Genomic DNA, 15414 nt, shown 5'->3' with positions numbered 1-15414 from the left:
GCTGTTAGCTCCCAGTAGGGTCTCCCATGGCGAACACGTTTGGAGATCCAGACAAACTTGATCCAAGAGGCATCCCTATGACTACAACATTCATGACTAAAATGTACCCAGCCCGGGATAGGGTTACCGGGACCGACCCCTCGAGCCAGGCTGGGGGGCAGTATCCAATGGCAAGCGCCTGGTGGCTGGGCAGCCAGCGTGTACAGGCGCAGGATGGGTGTGGGGATACTCACAAGTCCCCGGCTGAAGGCTGTAGGGTTGGAGTTTGTCCCGGTAAACGAGAGGGTCGCCTCAATGTGGCCCCGGCTTGCAGAGAGGAAAATTTTGACGGTTGTATGTGCATGTGCACCAAACAGCAGCTCTGAATATTCAGCCTTGTTAGAGGTAGTGAGTGGAGTTCTAGAGAGGATTCCATGCAATGATACTATTGTTTTGCTGTAGGACTTCAATGCTCATGTTGGCAATGACTGGGAAACCTGGAGAGGAGTTTGATGTTATTGGACTTCTGTGCTAGCCATGGTTCATCCATAACGAACACCATGTTCGAACACAAGGTGGCTCATAAGTGTACTTGGTACCTGAGCACCTTGGGCCAAAGGATAATGATCGACCTTGTGGTTGTGTCTTTTGATCTGAGGCCATATGTTTTGGACACTCGGGTAAAGAAAGGGGCTGAGCTGTCAACTGATCACCATCTGGTGGCGAGTTGAATCCGATGGCGGGGAAAGCTGCTGGACAGACATGGTAGGCCCAAACATATAGTGAGGGTGTGCTGGAAAAAGCTGGCAGAGGACTCTGTATGGATGGATTTCAACTCTCACCTCAGAGAGAACTTCTCACATGTTCCAGAGGAGGTAGGGGAGCCTGGCATGGAGACTTCCATTGTGGAAGCGGCTGCATATAGCAGTGGTCAAAAGCTTGTCTGTGCCTGTTATGGTGGCAACCCAAGAACCCACTGGTGGACACCAAGGGTGAGGGAAGCTGTCAAGTGGCTTTTTGAGCTTGTCTGGTTCAGGGAACTCCCAATTCCGCAGATGGAAACCGGCAGGCGAAAAAGGTTGCAGCTGTGGCATTTGCAGAAGCAAAATTCAGATCATGAGAGGAGTTTGGAGAGGCCATGGAGAATGTCTTCCGGGCGGCCTCCAAGAGGTTCTGGAAAAATACTCCGACAGCTCAGGAGGGGGAGCGGGGGCACTGTCCAAGCTGTGCTCAGTAAGGATGGTGAAACTTGGAAGGAGCATTCTGAGGAACTCCTAAACCACAGACATGTCTCCTGTGCAGGAGGTAGACCCAAAAGTGTCTGGGGTGTCAGATTCCATTTCCTTGGCTGAAGTCAATGAGGTGGTGAAAAATCTTTCAGTGGCAAAGCCCAAGGAGTGGATGAGATTTGCCCGAGTTACTGAAGGCACTCAGTACTGTGGGGCTGTCTTAGATGACTACAATATTGCATGGACCTCTGGAACAGTGCCTTTGGATTGGCAAACAGGTGTGGTGGTTCCAATTTTTTAAAAAGGGGACCAGAGAAAGTGTGTCAATTATCATGGCATCACACTTCTCAGCCTACTTGGGAAAGTCTATACCAAGGTGCTGGTAAGGAGAATCCATCCGATAGCCGAACCTAGGGTTTTGGAGGAACAATGTGGATTTCATCCTAGCCGTGGAACTATGGACCAACTCTTAACTTTTTCACAGATGATTGAGCGGGCATGGGCATTTGCTACTCCATTCTACACATGCTTTGTGGATTTGGAGAAGGCGTATGACCGTATTCCCCAAGAGGTTCTGTTGGAGGTGCTTTGTGAGTATGGGGGGCCAAGGTCACTCCGGTGAGCCGTACAGTCCTTTTACTCTCAGAGTTGAGTTGTGTTCGCATCCTCTGCAGTTTGTTCAATGTGGGCATTGGACTCTATCAGGGCTGTGCCTTGTCTCCACTTCTGTTCCTGATATTCATGGACGGTGTGGCGAGGCATAGCCTGGGACAGGAAGGCTCCCGTCGAGGGGCTGGTGAGGTGGCATTTTCCAAGAAAATAGTTATGAAAATGCTATTTTGACCATAGTTGACTAGCCACTATGTCTTCATTTATTTTTTATTATTATTGTTTATGCACCTTTAAAAATTTATTTTCAGAAGATTTTCAGAAATTAGTTGCACTATTTAAAAAAGATCAAGTTCAAGTTAAACAACTTATGTTGGCTAGCAGTCATAGCCTACTGTTAAACAACAAACTACAGTGCACAGTTATGGTTGCGATTACAATTAATAAATAATGAAATTATGTATTAAGGACTAGCTGTGTCTTATCAACATTGTATATTGTCACAAATCTTCTGGAGGTTAAATGCTTCAGTAATTTTCTCAGACTGTACCTATTTCAAAGGATAACTGCCAGGGAACTCAGGTGAAAAATCAGCTTGTGTGTATGAAGGCTTTGAAAGTAGCAATTTACACTGTAGCAGCTGTGAGGAGAAGGAGAGAGACAGAAAGAGAGAGAACACCATTAAAAGAGAAATGGGAAAGTGACATGGGAGGGCTGTGAAGCTAATACCAGCATAAGAGAGTGAGAACAGAAGTAAATCTTTACATGTCCCTTCTTATCTATGCCAGTGTCACCTGTTAAGTGTTGCAAATAAGTGCATCTTTGCTTACAGCATTCCCTGGGGTGTGTTCACTGGCAGTGACGCATTCTTACACATCACTGAGCTAATCTTGACCCCAAGTTGACATTTTGGTCAAAAAGGCAACATCTCCTCCAGATTTTTTTCCCAGTGCAATGCTTTGCTAAAACCTGAAAATCTGAGGAAATAGATAAAGACTTATATTCACAAGAGGTCTAGTACATCTAAACCACAGTTAGGGTCTTACAGTGTGTGCTTTAAATTAATGCACTTTGTCTATGCTTATTATTCTGAAAGGTGTATACTCCAGTGTTGCACACAGAACTAGTACATTTTCACTGCAGTATTAACCTTCTTCTCATGCTGTACTTTCAAGGGTGCTTATTTACGACCTTTCATTAAAGGAGCAATCTGTCATTTTTAGCACCAATAGCTACAAATCAGTATTTATGAAAAATATTTTTTAATATATGTATTTTGTTTTTCTATAAAGTACAACAATAATGAACCAGTTTATTCAACATGGAGCAGGTCCTGTACATGAGAGCAGCCATGTTTAAAATAAATTTATTCAGTATGTTATATACATCCAGGCCAATAGAGGTCAGAATAATGCTGGTTACAAATTTGACTGTAATTAAATAGTGGATGACTGCTGGTGCAGTGCCAGTGAACTAAGAGTGTGTCTACCTATGAACTCATCATGTAACTCAGTGCGCTGTAACTAAACCATATAACTGCTGTTATATAAACCAATGGCACATTGGAATTTCTCAGGTACCGAAACATTTCCTACAACAAATAAATACATTTATAAAATCAACCAAATAATATGTGGCTTTTTTATTATTATTATTTCTTTTCCTGTTAATGAATGCATGTAGTTTGGTTTAACATTACTGCTCCGCTCTTAGACATTTTTCCCCAGATAAATATGCAAGTTTACATTTCATATGATCAAATTATTCTCTGCTAAAATTAAAGAAAATTATTTAATTTACAGTAATTGTATTGTTAAATCATTTTTTTCACAAATGTCTAATGGAATTCTATAAATGTGCAGAAAAGTAAGACATGTCCCTTACATCTCTTAAAATCTAGAGGACAATTTATAGCAAATGCAAACTATGCATGTTACAAGAACCCTATGTTTAGTTGGTAATAATTGTCTGTGACCGCTTACAGTTCATGGATCCGGAGCCTTCCCTGAATCAAGGTAAACAAAAGGCAGGAACACACCCTGGAGGGGGCGCCTGTCCTTCACAGGGCGACACACACTCTCACATTCATTCACACACTCACTCCTATGGAGTTTGTGTCGCCAACCCACCTACCAATGTATGTCTTTGGACTGTGGGAGGAAACCCACGTGGACACAAGGAGAACACACCAAACTCCTCACCGACAGTCACCTGGAGTTTGTCCATTTAATGTGTTGTGTGTTTGTTCATGCAATACATATGTTTGATTGAAAATGATCCATCCGTCCATTCATTATCTGTAAGCGCTTATCCAGTTCAGGGTCGCGGTTGGTCCAGAGCCTACCTGGAATCATTGGGCGCAAGGCTGGAATACACCCTGGAGGGGGCGCCAGTCCTTCACAGGGCAACACACACAGTCACACATTCTTAAAAATGATTAAATACAATATCATATTTGGGGGCCTTTTTATATCCAATTATAAATTTACCATACATCCATGGGCTAATCATAAATGATGTTGATGAGCACGCCATCACCCCTACACTACTTTGCAACTTTACAAATCTTTGGTTTTAAAAAATACCAAATTTTTGTTCCCAACCCATAAGGTCTATGCCTACATATAGTCTGAAATGTCTAGGGGTTGCCCTTACATTAGCTTAGATCCACTTCTACAGCTTCTGGTATTTTTCTTTCTTTTTCAAAATGCCTAGACCCTAATACCCTCTCAGTTTCAAACCACCAAATCATGCATGGTTTTGCCTTGACCTTACTTGCTTCATTTAACTAAGATGGCTGACCCCTTAAATCTCTCCCTCCAGCTAAGCAACAGCTTTGGCATGACAGCAGAACAGCGGGCTAGTCTCTCTCTCACTTTCTGTCGCACACACAGATGGCAGATATATGCATCACAACGCTGTCGCAGCCTCATGAAGAAGACTGTCAGCTTCTCAAGCCACATGTTCCTCAGTCACTGTCTGTCAAATTATGCTGTTCACCCACACGAAATGGACATTTATCAGTACTTACATGCTTTTAAGGCCTGGTCTGACTGGAAGATTGAGTGAATCAAATTGAATCTGTCACAGTGCTCAAGCAAAGTACTCACTGAGGCTTGCCACAGGAAAGAAGTGTTATTTTACAGACTAGGCAGAATATCTGTATATAACAGCCTGACAAAAAAAGATGAGAGCATTCTTCCTGTCCTCTATAAAGCTACTAAGCATAGAAAAGTGCCACTGTGAAATGATGTTTACATACATGCGAAAAAATGGATAATGGCAATGTCTGCAAACAAGCTGCTGTCTCCTTCCACCAGACACCTCCTTGTTACATTATCCCCTCACATAATTCAGCATAAAAACTACTCAAAATGACAGATTTTATGCTCTCATGCTTTGAATGAATGGATGAAAACCGAAACGAATCATGCTACAGCTTTGAATAACATGTAAAAGCCACATCTACATGCATTTTATCTACAAGAAGTGCAAAAAGATGCAAGCTGCATGAGAGAGTCCGTGTTTTGTACTAAGTTTAAATTATTCAAGACTTAAGTGAGCAAATGGCATAAGTAAATGTAAACAAGCCTTGTAGCTACTTAAAGGTGTTTCACTAAAGAGTTCATATGTTCAACTGTTCAGTCGAATAAATAACACTTACAGTTAGTTTTCAGATAGTATATGTTTTGAGGTTTATATACAGATTAATTCCAGACATGACGATGCATTTTCCAATACACTCACTAACCACTTCACTACTTAAATACTGTATGTGTATACTACACTCATTCTCCATTTTATCAGGTCCACTTTTAGCCCTCAGTTTCCATCAACGTGGAACCAGTTGGGTTCCCAGTAGCAAACCTATTTTAAAACCTTTTGGCATGTTTCCAACAACATAAATTGGTTTGCAAATCAGAAAAATTTGTTCCCAGCTGGAACCAAAGAATAGTAGGGGGCTAACTGTGGGCATGTCAAGCTAAAGGAACTCTAGAAAGAGCACAGAGCCTCAAATAAAGCTATCATGCAGAGGAGCTTGGCGGGATCATTTAGAGTGCTATATAATTTAAAGAATACAAAACAGGAATGTAATCAGTTTTTTTTTATTGTGAGCTGTGTTAAGTGTGGCACAAAGCACATTGGCTACTTTCCTCCATTGTTCAAACACTCAGCAGGACAGCTTAAAACACTGCAACATTTATACATGTGTATCATATCTCACTCTGATCTGAACTGGCTGTCAACAGTGGATTAACCATGACTCTATCCATTTATCTCTAGCTTTGGATCCAGACACAGCAACACTGGAACCGAAGAAAGGAATCAATCCTTCTAGGAATAGCAGATGATGCTGTGTACCACCTCCAGAATTCTGCAGAACCATCTGGTGAGCAGAGGCTGAGTTAGATGTGTGATCTACCTACTGAATTTGTTGATCAGAGAGTCAAATCTCTCCAGTATTCAACTCTATGAAGTTGTTGACCACAGAGTAAAACACTCCAGTATCTCACAAGTTAAATATGATTCTTGGGGTTTATTGTCTTAGAGATATACTTTGTTAAGTGTGTCTTTTAAGTGTGCTTTTCTGTCTGTTAAGGTCAGATACTGTTCCTAAACATGCAAATGGTGTGTCACACCACAATGACATTTATAAATTATATTCTTAATCACATTTCTATGGCATAATATCAACATCAACCTATGACAATGCTTATGATGTAATCAATAACCTATAAAACTTTCAGTACAATAGAGTTTAAAAAAGCATGTATGTCTAGATGTTTTGTGACCACTGTCATTAAGTCAATCTGTGCAATCAACTTGTACAATGTACAAAAATGTTTTAAAGGCATGTTGTAAAAACTGATCAGAGTGGAACCTGTTAATGGCAGGGCCTTTATTCTCTGTTGCTGGGATGCTCTTAATCCTCTCAAAAGGGTCCTTTTTTATCAAAGAGCATTGTTTTATGAGGACACCGCTGGCTGGTTTTGGGTGGTTGGTCAGTGGACTGGGTTGTGCGGATTAGGCAAAATGCTTTTCTGAAGATGTTAGCCTCGGGTAATGAGAAGTCTCTGATCTCTGCAGAGGTTAGGATGTCCTCTCTGATCTCACTTTCTTGCTTCACATTGGAAATGCATCTTGGCTGCTTTTATTGCTTAAAAATTGGGGGCATCTGGATTCAGGGGGTCCCCAAAATCTTTCATAACAGGTCAGTTTTTGACAACAACCTTCAAAGTATGGCTCCAATTCTACATTGTAACCCCCAACGACAACCCTAATTGTGTGACAATGGTTTACGACTTAAATGATACGAGCTCTGGTGGTCTTATGGGTGTCCTGAGTCTAACTGTTGATGAACAGCTAGAAATAAGATTTTATTGATCCCAAAGGAAACTGCAGAAAGCGCAGTTAACAAAATATACAAAATAACTGATGGATTACAGTATGTATTTGTAGAAAACCAAAGTGCCTGTCTTGTAAGTGGACATTTCAGAAAGCTTTCCTCTGTCTGTACAGTGCAGTAATAGTCACACTTCACTGAACCAAACCAGTGTAAAAAGTCTTGGAGATACATTCACTTTATTGCTCTTCAAGATTGTTTACACTGGTTTGATTTAGTGGTGCATGACTATCACTGTATGTACAGTCACAAACTGTAGTCAGAATCATTTGTATTCCAAAAACAACAGTGGCCAACAATATAAAGGTAGTCTCATTTGAAATATTCAAACCATTATATATATATATGTGTGTGTGTGTGTGTGTGTGTGTGTGTGTGTTAATCCACGCTGCTTCTAATGTAATGTGGACCCTAAACATGATTTATTTTATTTCTTATAATTTTTTTTATATTTATATTTTTGATTTTTTAATTTTTATTCATAACAATGATAATAACAATACATTATATTTATATAGCGCTTTTCAAGAACTCAAAGATGCCTACAATACATAGAACAAATTCAAAAACATACAAAACATTAACAAACAGAACAAGCATGAAAAGGTGAAGTTTGAGGTGTATTATAAGCAAGAGAGTTGTGGAGTAGATCTAGAGAAAGCGTGATCACTGTAGTTGTGAAGGTTGGAAGGAGGGATGGTGAGCAGCTGAGCTGAGCTGAGGAAGACCTGAGTGTGCACAGGGGTTTGTAGGGATGGAGAAGAGCAGACAGGTGTGAAGGAGCAAGGTTATTGAGAGCATTATAAGTGAGAAGAAGTAATTTGAATTGAATACAGTACTTTATGGGAAGCCAGTGAAGATGTTGGAGAACAGGGGTGATGTGTTTGTGAAAGCGAGTGTGAATGAGAAGGCAAGTAGCAGAATTCTGAACAATCTGAAATCTGTGGACAGAGAAAGAGCTGATGTGAAAGAGAAGAGAGCTGCAGTGGTCTAAATGGGTGGAGGTGACGGCATGAATAAGGATTTCAGCAGCAGATTGAGCAAGAGGTGGCCTGATTTTGGCGATATTACCCAGATGAAAATAAGACGTTTTGATTATAGAACTGATGTGGGCACCAAGTGAAAGAGTTGAGTAGATGATGACACCCAGATTATGAACCGGGGAAGAAGGAGATACCCTTGAATTATCAAGAGAGAGAGACAGGGAACCAACTTTTGATTGGGAATTGATGTGGAACCGATTAGCAAGAGTTCAGTCTTGTTACTATTTAACATGAGAAAGTTGTAATTCATCCATTTCCTGTTTTCTGATAGACAGGTTTCTAACTGGTCAGTGGAGTTGTTACTAAAATAAATCTGGATGTCATCCGCATAGCAATGAAAGTTGAGATTAAAATGACGCAAGATATGTCAGAGTGGAAGCATGTATACAATGAAAAGAAGGGGCCCAAGGACTGATCCTTGAGGTACCCCTTGAGTAACAGGAGAAGTGTAAGAAGTGTCACCAGAAAGGGTAATGAACTGTTTTCTGTCAGTTAGATAGGATGTTAACCAATCCAGGGCAGAACCATCAATGCCCAGCTCCCGCAGCCTGGATAGAATAGATTCATGTAAAGCAGTATTTAGGCCTGTCACAATAATTACATTATCAACTTACTGTATAATATATGGACATTTTCCATCTTTATATCACCCATTGTGTTTACTGGTTTGTTTGCTTCCACAGGAATGAACGTTACCAATATTTCAATCACTCTCTCTGTTCTGTTCTCTGTTCTTCTCAGGTCTCTATTCTGAAGCTATTATGTCAATATGTTTGATAACTGTGGTTTCATTGTATTTATGTTTTATTTATTTAGTATATTTAAATGTTTATTACATTCCGATTGCAATAACTGAATATTCTTACATTTTTGTTGCACTTTAAATTATGTTAATTGAATAATAAGTGTATTATCATTACATCAGTGGCATAATTAAAGTTATGTAATAACATAATTTTGGGAGTAGGATCACGCCCGAATCCTCCTCTCAGCCCTATATATACCCCGCAAATTCAAGTAATTTCCGTGTTGGACGTTTTAATTTGGCAAAGCCAGTAAGAGCAAGTCTATTTATTTTTTTATATAAATGGAAAGGTTATAAAAATAGTGGAAATCTGCATTCTCATTAGGATCTATGGAATTCTTTCCCATGTTTTGTAATGCTCTTTTTCATGAAAGTGCATTATAATATAGTAAATTATACAAATTTTATATTATTATTTTTTGTTTGTTTGTTTGTTTTAAACCTATTTTGATGCTTTATAAATCACTTATAAAGCACTTTGAATGTCAATTAGATCTGTCTGAAAAGGGCTATATAAGAAAAAGCTGAATAAGTTTTATTTTACATGACATGGCAACACTGGGTATTTTTGCTCCTGGGCTCCCCCTAGAGTTGCAGAGTTCTATTCACTTTTAGAGCACTGTCCTGAAATTAAGGGGGATGGAGGGAAGGCATAGGGTTGTTTTCTACCCTCCTCTAAAATTTATATAGCACAGTTTCTGCAGTGCTGCCAAAGGCTCTATTCTCCATATTACAGGTCAGTGAAGAATCACAATGATTTTAAATCTGTCATTTTAAGGTAAAAATACTACCTAGTGTTACTTTAAGACATCTGAAAGGGTAAGGGTACCATCCATTTATTATGTGTTTGACTACAGTGGTTTCCACTTAAACTCCATCCGTGATATCCCTGCTGTGAAGGTAAAGGAAGGTAAAGGCACCTGATGAAGTGTGATTCATCACACCCAGAGAAAGTGTTTCTGCTGCTCTAGAGTTCAATGGCAAATGTACGTTACAACACTCCAGACTACTGAAGATATTTTTCAGACAGTGTTTCACTGCTTCTACAGAAAAGCTATACATTTGTGTTTTGTCGAAATGCTCAGGGCTCTTCGTTGTGACACATTTCTACTGTTACAATTTTGTCAATGGAGATTGCATAACTGTATTTTAGCTTTGGGCTAATGAGCTTTCCTAGCCTGGTTCATCTCTCAATTTGAGAAAAGTTTTGATCACACAAGTGTTTCGGCTGCACCACACTCCAATTTCAATATAAAATACACCACTCCAGACAGCAGCAAGCTATGTATTTATATGGCTAAGATTTGTACTCATTTTAGCAGTGTGTGTGTGTGTGTATAGCTTAAAAGCCATTTAATGTTTGTGTCAACTGTCAAATACAGGTGGCTGGTGATCATAGATAAAAAGCATAATTCATACATTCAGAATCATTGGGGCGCAGTCCGGGCAAAGTTTGGGCTAAAACATCAAGGGGCAAACAATTTTACAGATATATCCCCAGGCTTATTTAAAATACATTGCTTTCCACATCTGAGCTCTAACTGAAGCTGCCACTCCTTGAAAAGCCTCTTATTAATACTGTATAATATATTAGGATTACCACAGGAGGCTGCACCATGTCTTGGTTTCTCCCAAAGTTTCTTCTTGCTGTTTTGTGGGCGTTTTTCCCTTTCTTTCACCTGACCTAATAATTTTGAACATTTGATCCTTAATTAATGCCATATTTCCATTTAATTTGTACATTCAAATAAACCAACTAAATGATTAAAAAAAAAAAGATTAATCAATTATACAAATTATAGTTAGTTCAGCCATACTCTCCACAAAAGTGGGTCCCATGGCCTTTATGACAACATTTCTGCTCATTTAAATTTACTATCAGCCGTTTTCATTTACAAAGCAATCTGTAGAAAGTACTATTAATTAACTGTTAATGCAGTTTGTGTCAAACAAACATATCAGTGCATATGCTTTACACCTAACCAAACAAATGAGTAGTTGGATTTGTACACAGACATTCAGGTTACAAGTCAAACATTCTCAGGTTGTGCCAGTAGATTTTTACTGTTCATATTCTCTTCAGCTCTCTCTTTGACTGTCCAAATCCACAATAGAAAAAAATGATTAGCAAGAGTTCAGTCTTGTTACTATTTAACATGAGAAAGTTGTAATTCATCCATTTCCTGATTTCTGATAGACAGGTTTCTAACTGGTCAGGAGGTGGGTTATTAATGGAGTTGGTACTAAAATAAATCTGGATGTCATCTGCATAGCAGTGAAAGTTGAGATTAAAATGACACAAGATATGTCCAAGCCTGTATACAATGAAAAGGGGCCCAAGGACTGATCCTTGAGGTACCCCTTGAGTAACAGGAGAAGTGTAAGAAGTGTGAGCAGAAAGGGTAATGAACTGTTTTCTGTCAGTTAGATAGGATGTTAACCAATTTAAAAAAATAAACTAGATGAATTTAGAGAAAATAAAACATTTGTTTGACAGAACGTATTGTTTTCTGGTTTTCCAATGGTCAGTGTTGTTAGAAAAACTTTCAGCATTTCACAGAACTTAAACTGGGCCAACTAACAAAACTTTTAAGTTGAAGAGGCTTGAACATTTTTACAGTGAATGTATCTCATATTTCTGCTGTGTTTCTACAGACATATTCAGAAAGCCAGTGGTTCTTGCATAGTAAACCCAAGCACCCAATCTCTTGTGAGCTGCAGGTGATTGTTCAGAGGGGATTGTAGAGATTCCCAGGACTAATGATGCTTTTCCACTGCATGGAACACACACAACTCAACTCGGCTCGGCTCATTTGCTTTTCCACTGGCCAAATCTGTTGCCTGGATCCTGGAACCAGGTATGTTTTCAGTCCCTGCTCGGTTAGGGTTCCAAACGAGCCATATTGTGATGTGTAAACCCTACAGGTCGCTGATTTGTGGGAGAGACCTGTCAATCACCACAAAATGCACAGCTCCAGCAGAAAATTCGTAGCTTGTAAAACATTCACATTTATTTTTATCTGACTAACAATGGCAGCTTGTAACATTACCCTGAGATGTTTTGAAATGGTTCAAGCACTCCTTGAGCCGAGGGCAGAGAAAGCCAAACACCACTGGGGTTGTTGTGGTTTCCAATGTCTGCGGTTCCTGTTAGAGACAGGGTTTTCGGACACCACCGGCTCCATTTGGCAGGGGAGCTGTGCTAGTGGAAAAGTGACCAGCTAAAAGCAACCAAATCGAGCTGATCCCACACAGTGGAAAAGCAACATAATGATACACTCATAGATTTATAAATCTCTTAATGAATATGTATAGAGCTGCTGCCAATTTTAAGGCATGAGAGGATGTTTTATTTGAAAACATTAGCTGACTCTTACTCACTAGTGTCACAGCTGAAGGAGGACGAGGATGTGGATAATGAACGTAATCACAAGCTGGACTAAACGATGAAACATCCATGGACTGACTTTGATGAGTGCAAACACAAAACAAACATCTACAAACAAGACCAGAGCATGGGGATATATTTATACGCATATGACCAATGACAAAGTACACCTGGGAACATAACAAGGAGCAGGATTACAAAGGAGACACAGGTGGGAACACTGATGACAAGGTGGGGGCTAAGGCGGAGATAAGGGAAGAGACTGGAAACAATATAAAACAGAGCCATGTGCTCCTTTAGCACATGGCAGACCAGGGAAACATAAGGAACAGGGCACATAGTGTGACAAATGAAGAACTATACAGAATAATCCAGTAGTTAATAACAGGTACGTAGGTGTTAATACAGCACCATTCATTCATTCCTGCTTAGACCCAGTGTATTTTCCTATTAACTAGGTTACAGTATTTTAATGTGCCATCCTCCTTGTTTCTGCCATTACCTCTCTACTTATTCTACTAAATGATCTCCCATTATAATGATATTCTTTTATGTTTGCTTCAGAATACAATGTTTTTTGTTCCTCTTCACTTTCTATTGAAAATGTAAATGAGTCACTGTTTTAAAAAGGGACTGCACTGCAATTACTGGTTCCAGCTGCCAGCTGACCTTTTGGCCATTACTAACTCTACCGTCACTAAGCAACTGTCTCAAAGCACTCTTTCTCCTTCAGGCAAAAGAACAACTTGACTTTGACAAAACTCCTCAGAACAAACCTGCTGTGAGAAAGTAGTTCAGACACTTTCTGCACCAGAGGATGCAGTTTCAGAAAGGTTTTATACCAAATGAAACATTATAGCAGAGGTGTGTAGACTAAACTGTAGCCTAAAACCTTCACACAAACATGAGTGTTTTTTCCAATATAGCTTTTTTCTAAACTGTATTAGACTAATGTGCTGTACAAAAGTCTTGCATGATTATATTCACTTAACTGATTGGTAATTTTCTTGATGCCTGATTGTCATCATAAAACCCAGACTAATAAATCCCCACATTACATAAAGACAAAGGTTATTGAAATCAATCCCCCTTAATATTGTCTTGCTTTGCATAACTGAGGGGCTAGAATGTAGCTTAAATTAAGGTGACCCTAATTGTGCATTGCCAAACGCCCTTCGGGGAGAATCTGGTATCTTTCGGCACTTAATGTTGCCAAGAACCACTTACTACTGCAGGAAAAGAAATTTGACTGATCCACAGAATCCATTAATTCATACATTGTCTGTAACCGCTTATCCAGTTCAGGGTCTCAGTGGGTCCAGAGCCTACCTGGAATCATTGGGCGCAAGGTGGGAATACACCCTGGAGGGGGCGCCAGTCCTTCACAGGGCAACACAGACACACACACACACCTACGGACACTTTTGGAGTCACCAATCCACCTACCAACGTGTGGTTTTTTTTTTTTTTGGACCCTGGGAGGAAACTGGAGCACCCGGAGGAAACCCACGCAGACACAGGGAGAACACACCAACACACCAACTCCTCACAGACAGTCACCCGGAACCCACAACCTCCAGGCCCCTGGAGCTATGTGACTGCAACACTACCTGCTGCGCCACCATGCCGCCCCAGTAAGAATCAAGTTTTGCAATTTTTTCCTTCTCCCAAGGTCACACAACTGACACTGGTTTCATGTCACTTTCCTTTGCCTAACTGAGAATGTGCCATTAAGTAACTCTCTGAGGCATCCACTGTTTTGTCGCTTAAATACTTATGATCGCCGTATATACAATTAGTTATATGTAATCGTTATGGTACATACTGCACCTGCAATGTGATCATTACAATGTCTGCAATTATGCTACAAATCCTGCATTACTCTTTCACACTGATGCTTTCAAATTAGATGTAATAGTGCTGCTCAACTAATGAGCACTCCAGCTAATCACAGACATTTGCTGATGAGTGTACTTAGCGTGTTAACAAACCAGGGGTGTAGGCACATGGTCTAGTAAATGAATGACTAATTTAACATTAGTGGAAATATCAGATATTCATCCACGTTTGTCACAAAGCAAAAACTGTTAGAGACGATTGTTATACTCATGTATATCATCAACAGACCTCATACTAATTACTATAAAACCCTTTATTTTTATTTCCCAGACACACAGTGTAGGGTAAAAGTTTTCTGAATTTTTCAACATGTAGGAAATATCCAAAGAGAGTCATTAGATAGTCATTTGTCTTCATAGTTTAGCATTACATGCAAGGCTGTCGACGCCATTTCGCCCAAATTTAGACATAAACACTTCCAACATTTCCTCTGAAATGAAGGGTATCGAAATTGTATTAATATTATATATAAATTAAATTAATAATATTAATTTAAATAGTTGGTTGACCTCCTTTGCAAGTTATAGCTTTTAATCTGGAAATTGCTTTACTCCTCATGTTGGGACATTGCTTGTGAGGATTAGATTGGACGCAGCCATGAATACAGCCCTTTCATTCATGAATTATGACAAAATTAATCAGTTCTTTCCAAAACTGTTTTATTCTCCATTCAGGCTGATAAAACTATTGACTTTTAAGTTTTATTTTGTCTAAACGCAACCATTTAGGAGGCAGTCAGTATACTTTTGGCTGTTCAGCTACAAATGATGTCACTGATTGCCAAATGAATGGAACAACCAATTTGGTAACAAATAAATGAAGTAAAACGGAAACATTAATGTTGTCGAACAAATATTATGCTATGTTTTAACATGTCTGGATTTAAAAAATATTTAAACTAAACACCAATATACTCTGAAAATATAGTCCGCTGTCTTGTACATTTTTTAAGAATCAAAAATCTGTGAAAGAGGCTCTCATTGATTCTCCAGAAACACTCCAGATCAGTTGTCGTTTCTGATGTAATTCTGGCCTGCAGCACTCATGTACCTCATTAT

Source organism: Hoplias malabaricus, chromosome 15 (genome assembly GCF_029633855.1).
Source record: "Hoplias malabaricus isolate fHopMal1 chromosome 15, fHopMal1.hap1, whole genome shotgun sequence".
Classification (NCBI taxonomy): Eukaryota; Metazoa; Chordata; class Actinopteri; order Characiformes; family Erythrinidae; genus Hoplias; species Hoplias malabaricus.
Note: the sequence above shows the minus strand (reverse complement) of the source record.